At 46.9% G+C, this 5,339-nt stretch overlaps 1 pseudogene; it reads left to right on the top strand.

Moving 5' to 3' along the window:
* Window positions 1-1,692: 1,692 nt before the first annotated feature.
* LOC126428509 (5S ribosomal RNA) lies at window positions 1,693-1,810 on the top strand (annotated as a pseudogene).
* The last annotated feature ends 3,529 nt before the right edge of the window (window positions 1,811-5,339 follow it).

Raw genomic sequence — 5,339 nt, 5'->3', positions numbered from 1 at the left:
CCGTAATAGCGGCCCTGTACGCCTGGGCATTGCGTCAAACACAGCTTGGATGCCGTGTGCAGCCCATGCAGCTTCAACACGATACCAAGGTTCATCAAGAGTAGTGACTGGCGTATTGTGACGAGCCAGTTGCTCGGCCACCATTGACGAGACGTTTTCAATTGGTGAGAGATCTGGAGAATGCGCTGGCCAGGGCAGCAGTCGAACATTTTATGTATCCAGAAAGGCCCGTACAGGACCTGCAACATGCGGTCGTGCATTATCCTGCTGAAATGTAGGGTTTCACAGTGATTGAATGAAGGGTAGAGCCAAGGGTCGTAACACATCTGAAATGTAACGTCCACTGTTCAAAGAGCCGTCAATGCAAACAAGAGGTGACCGAGGCGTGTAACCAATGGCACCCCATACCATCACGGCGGTTGATACGCCAGTATGGCGATGACGAATACACGCTTCCAATGTGCGTTCACAGCGATGTCACCAAACACGGATGCTACCATGATGATGCTGTAAAAAGAACCTGGAATCATCCGAAAAAATGACGTCTTGCCATTCGTACACCCAGGTTCGTCATCGAGTACACCATCGCAGGCGCTCCTGTCCGTGATGCAGCGTCAAGGGTAACCGCAGCCGTGGTCTCTGATCTGATAGTCCACGCTGCTGCAAACGTCGTCGAACTGTTCGTGCAGGTGGTTGTTGTCTTGCAAACGTCCCCATCTGTTGACTCAGGCATCGAGACGTGGCTGCACTATCCGTTACAGCCATGCGGATAAGATGCCTGTCATCTCGACTGCTAGTGATACGAGGCCGTTGGGATCCAGCACGGCGTTCCGTATTACCCTCCTCAACGCACCGATTCCATATTGTGGTAACAGACAGTGGATCTCGACCAGCGCGAGCAGCAGTGTCGCGATAGGGTAAGCCTAAATCGCGATAGGCTACAATCCGACCTTTATCAAAGTCGGAAACGTGATGGTACGCATTTCTCATCCTTACACACGTTTCACCAGGCAACGCCGGTCAGCTGCTGTTTGTGTATGAGAAATCGGTTGGAAACATTCCCCGTGTCAGCACGTTGTAGGTGCCGCCACCGGCGCCAACCTTGTGTGAATGCTCTGAAAAGCTAATCATTTGCATATCACAGCAACGTCTTCCTGTCGGTTACATTTCGCGTCTGTATCACGTCATCTTCGTGGTGTAGCAATTTTAATGGCCAGTAGTGTAGTTGATGTCGGGTTTCACGTGTTTATATGCCTGATATGTTAAATGCATGAGAAATATCGTGACTCACGTCAACTGCAGTGAAGCCGAGCGTCATGTTGACCTTGAAGTGGAGGTCGGAGTAGTCGAGGAAGGCATCTCCCGCCCTGACCACCTGTGACAGTCCGGACAAAGAGCCGTCGAACAGCCCCACCTCTCCGTGCCACACGATCCCCAGCGGTCCTTCCTGAAAGAAAAAAAATGAGAACGGCATGTTACACTCACTAGTTCATTCACAGTGTTCTGTAGAATCCATCATTTGAGGTGCGTGAAGAGGCAAGCAACAGATTAGCAAAAGGTCCAGGAACTCGCAGCAACATAATCGGTACATTTATCAACAGGGCTTAACACCATTCGAAGCACATATTTTTAAAAGCCTATCAGTCCATAATTTGGCGATTTTGAATTTACTATTATCTCAGATGCCTGATGGGCAACGGCCTTGCCGCAGTGGATACACCGGTTCCCGTGAGATCACCAAAGTTAAGCGCTGTCGGGCGTGGTCGGCACTTGGATGGGTGACCATCCCGGCCGCCATGCGCTGTTGCCATTTTTCGGGGTGCACTCAGCCTCGTGATGCCAATTGAGGAGCTACTCGACCGAGTAGTAGTGGCTCCGATCAAAGAAAACCATCTTAAGACCGAGCGGTTCTAGGCGCTTCAGTCCGGAACCGCGCTGCTGCTACGGTCGGAGGTTCAAATCCTGCCTCTGGCATGGATGTGTGTACTGTCCTTAGGTTAGGCAGGTTTAAGTAGTTCTAAGTCTAGGGGACTGATGACCTCAGATGTTAAGTCCCATAGCCAAAACCATCGTAACAACCGGTAGAGCAGTTTGTCTGAGTCCTGCCAGTTAGTAGTGAGTTGACCATTTTCCATTAAACCCGACAGAACTAAGGCTCTTGCTATCTTATGATTCACCAAATTTCATTTCCTTCAACATGGATTAATATGTACTAGCTCGCAAACAAGTCTGTGTCAACTAGCCCTATTTAATTTTTGTAATTTGTTTTTGAAGTTTTTTTAGTTCACGGTAGTTATCAAGTAATACTGCCCTTCTACCTTCTATCGCCCTCAGGCGATTGCGCCCCGCACTCCACGGCTACAGGTAGTACTTTCTAGAGGCATTACCCCTGTCGCTAGGATGTGCAACATTTATTGCTTCAGTAAGATTCTCCGTGTGGTGTCACCTCCAGACACCACACTTGCTAGGTGGTAGCCTTTAAATCGGCCGCGGTTCGTTAGTATACGTCGGACCCGCGTGTCGCCACTGTCAGTGATTGCAGACCGAGCGCCACCACACGGCAGGTCTAGAGAGACGTACTAGCACTCGCCCCAGTTGTACAGCCGACATTGCTAGGAATTGTTCACTGACAAATACGCTCTCATTTGCCGAGACGATAGTTAGCATAGCCTTCAGCTACGTCATTTGCTACGACCTAGCAAGGCGCCATTACCAGTTCTATTGAGATAGTTATAAATGTATCGTCAAGAGCGATGTACACCAATTATGGATTAAAGTTAAGTATTCCAACAGCTACGTACTTTATTTGCTACTATTAATTCCCTTAACTGTTCCAGACCTCAAGCCAGTCTGCGTGTAATTAAAAGCGTGCATTTCGGCCTCCTCTAGCAATACGGTGTTGGCTCTTCTGCCAACACTACACTCCGTCATCTCTACAGCCTTCTTCACGATAACTTCTCCAGATGTTATTTACTATACTTAGCTTAACAGCTCCCAGTTTGCCCTTCATCTACATCTACATCTAGATCTACATCTACATGACTACTCTGCAATTCACATTTAAGTGCTTGGCAGAGGGTTCATCGAACCACAATCATACTATCTCTCTACCATTCCACTCCCGAAAAGCGCGCGGGTAAAACGAACATCTAAGCCTTTCTGTTCGAGCTCTGATTTCTCTTATTTTATTTTGATGATCATTCCTACCTATGTAGGTTGGGCTCAACAAAATATTTTCGCATTCGGAAGAGAAAGTTGGTGACTGAAATTTCGTAAATAGATCTCGCCGCGATGAAAAACGTCTTTGCTGTAATGACTTCCATCCCAATTCGCGTATCATATCTGCCACACTCTCTCCCCTATTACGTGGTAATACAAAACGAGCTGCCCTTTTTTGGTCCCTTTCGATGTCCTCCGTCAATCCCACCTGGTAAGGATTCCACACCGCGCAGCAATATTCTAACAGAGGACGAACGAGTGTAGTGTAAGCTGTCTCTTTAGTGGACTTGTTGCATCTTCTAAGTGTCCTGCCAATGAAACGCAGCCTCTGGCTCGCCTTCTCCACAATGTTATCTGTGTGGTCTTTCCAACTGAAGTTGTTCGTAATTTTAACACCCGGGTACTTAGTTGAATTGACAGCCTTGAGAACTGTACTATTTATCGAGTACTCGAATTCCAACGGATTTCTTTTGGAACTCATGTGGATCACCTCACACTTTTCGTTATTTAGAGTCAACTGCCACCTGCCACACCACACAGCTATCTTTTCTAAATCGCTTTGCAACTGATACTGGTCTTCGGATGACCTTACTAGACGGTAAATTACAGCATCATCTGCGAACAACCTAAGAGAACTGCTCAGATTGTCACCCAGGTCATTTATATAGATCAGAAATAGCAGAGGTCCCAGGACGCTTCCCTGGGGAACACCTGATATCACTTCAGTTTTACTCGACGATTTGCCGTCTATTACTACGAACTGCGATCTTCCTGACAGGACAGCTGAAATTTCAGAAATTTTTCTGAGAACTGATTTGAAACTGCATTCCAACTGTTGTCTTCTTATTTAGGACGAAATGAATCAAAGCTGTGCTCACTTGTGGATAGACCTTGAGCCGCTAACCAAATTTGTATACGGCTACAGGCAGGACTATTCGTCACAGTGATGTCAATATTTGACGATGACCAGGCCTGTCCTTCATAGTCCGGTGGGTTTCCTGGCAAGTTTTGCACGTCTTGTAACTAAAGCCTACGAGCATCAGGTACTCCGCTGTTCCATAAAGCTGATTTGCCTCTGGTAGTCAGCATTATGATGACAAATTTCTCGTGAAGACCTCGCAGATAAACTTCAATTTCCTTGTAAGAATACTAATATCCTCGTTGTTTCGAGAGAACGTTTTGCAACGTATCTTTTACCGACAGGTGAAAACAATTCTAACAGAAGGGCATGCTTATCACTCAACTCTTATTCGTAGACCTCTCAGAGGTTTGTTAATCATTATTATTGTTGTCGTTAGACATTATTCTTCTGCGAAAAGAACTTCTTCAACTGAGGATGACACGGCGGTCGGATGGTTCCGATGGGCCACTTGTGGCCTGAAGACGGAGTGAGTGCTCAGATGCTTGATATCTGGAGTGTTTAAAAATGGACTTTACCAGTTTAAAAATTATTCTAGGGAAACATATATATCTTAAACTAAGGATGTTGTATGTGGCTTCCACTTTTTATCCTGCATGCATCTCATCGGAAGTCAATTTCATCCCAAACTCTCAGCCATCCTGATTTAGGTTTTCCATGATTTCCCTAAATCGTTCCAAGCTAATGCCCGGATGATTCCTTTGAAGGGGCACAGCTGACTTCCTTCCCTATGCTTACCTAATCCGATGAGACCGATGACCTCACTTTTTGGTGCCCGTGTGGGATTAGCCGAGCGGTCTGAGGCGCTGCAGTCATGGACTGTGCGGCTGGTCCCGGCGGAGGTTCAAGCCCTCCCTTGGGCATGGCTGTGTGTGTTTGTCCTTAGGATAATTTAGGTTAAGTAGTGTGTAAGCTTAGGGACTGATGACCTTAGCAGTTAAGTCCCATAAGATTTCACACACATTTTTTTTACTTTTCGGTCTTCTACCCCAAAAACAACCCAACCCACCCCAAACTCGCTGTAGCACTGCAGGTGTAACTTTCTCAGTGGTGGCGTTAATTCCTACTCTAAGTTCAGGTAGAGCAGCTGGCACAGGAGGTACAAACACGATATCCTTGATGAGTCCTCATAAAAAAAATGGAGTGGTGCCAGTTCTGGGGAACGTGGGGGCCATGCAATTAGCGCATCAAGGCCAACCCA

The sequence above is a fragment of the Schistocerca serialis genome, chromosome 12 (assembly GCF_023864345.2).
Source record: "Schistocerca serialis cubense isolate TAMUIC-IGC-003099 chromosome 12, iqSchSeri2.2, whole genome shotgun sequence".
Classification (NCBI taxonomy): Eukaryota; Metazoa; Arthropoda; class Insecta; order Orthoptera; family Acrididae; genus Schistocerca; species Schistocerca serialis.
The sequence above is the reverse complement of the archived record's forward strand: the minus strand, read 5'-3'. Positions and strand labels throughout refer to the sequence as shown.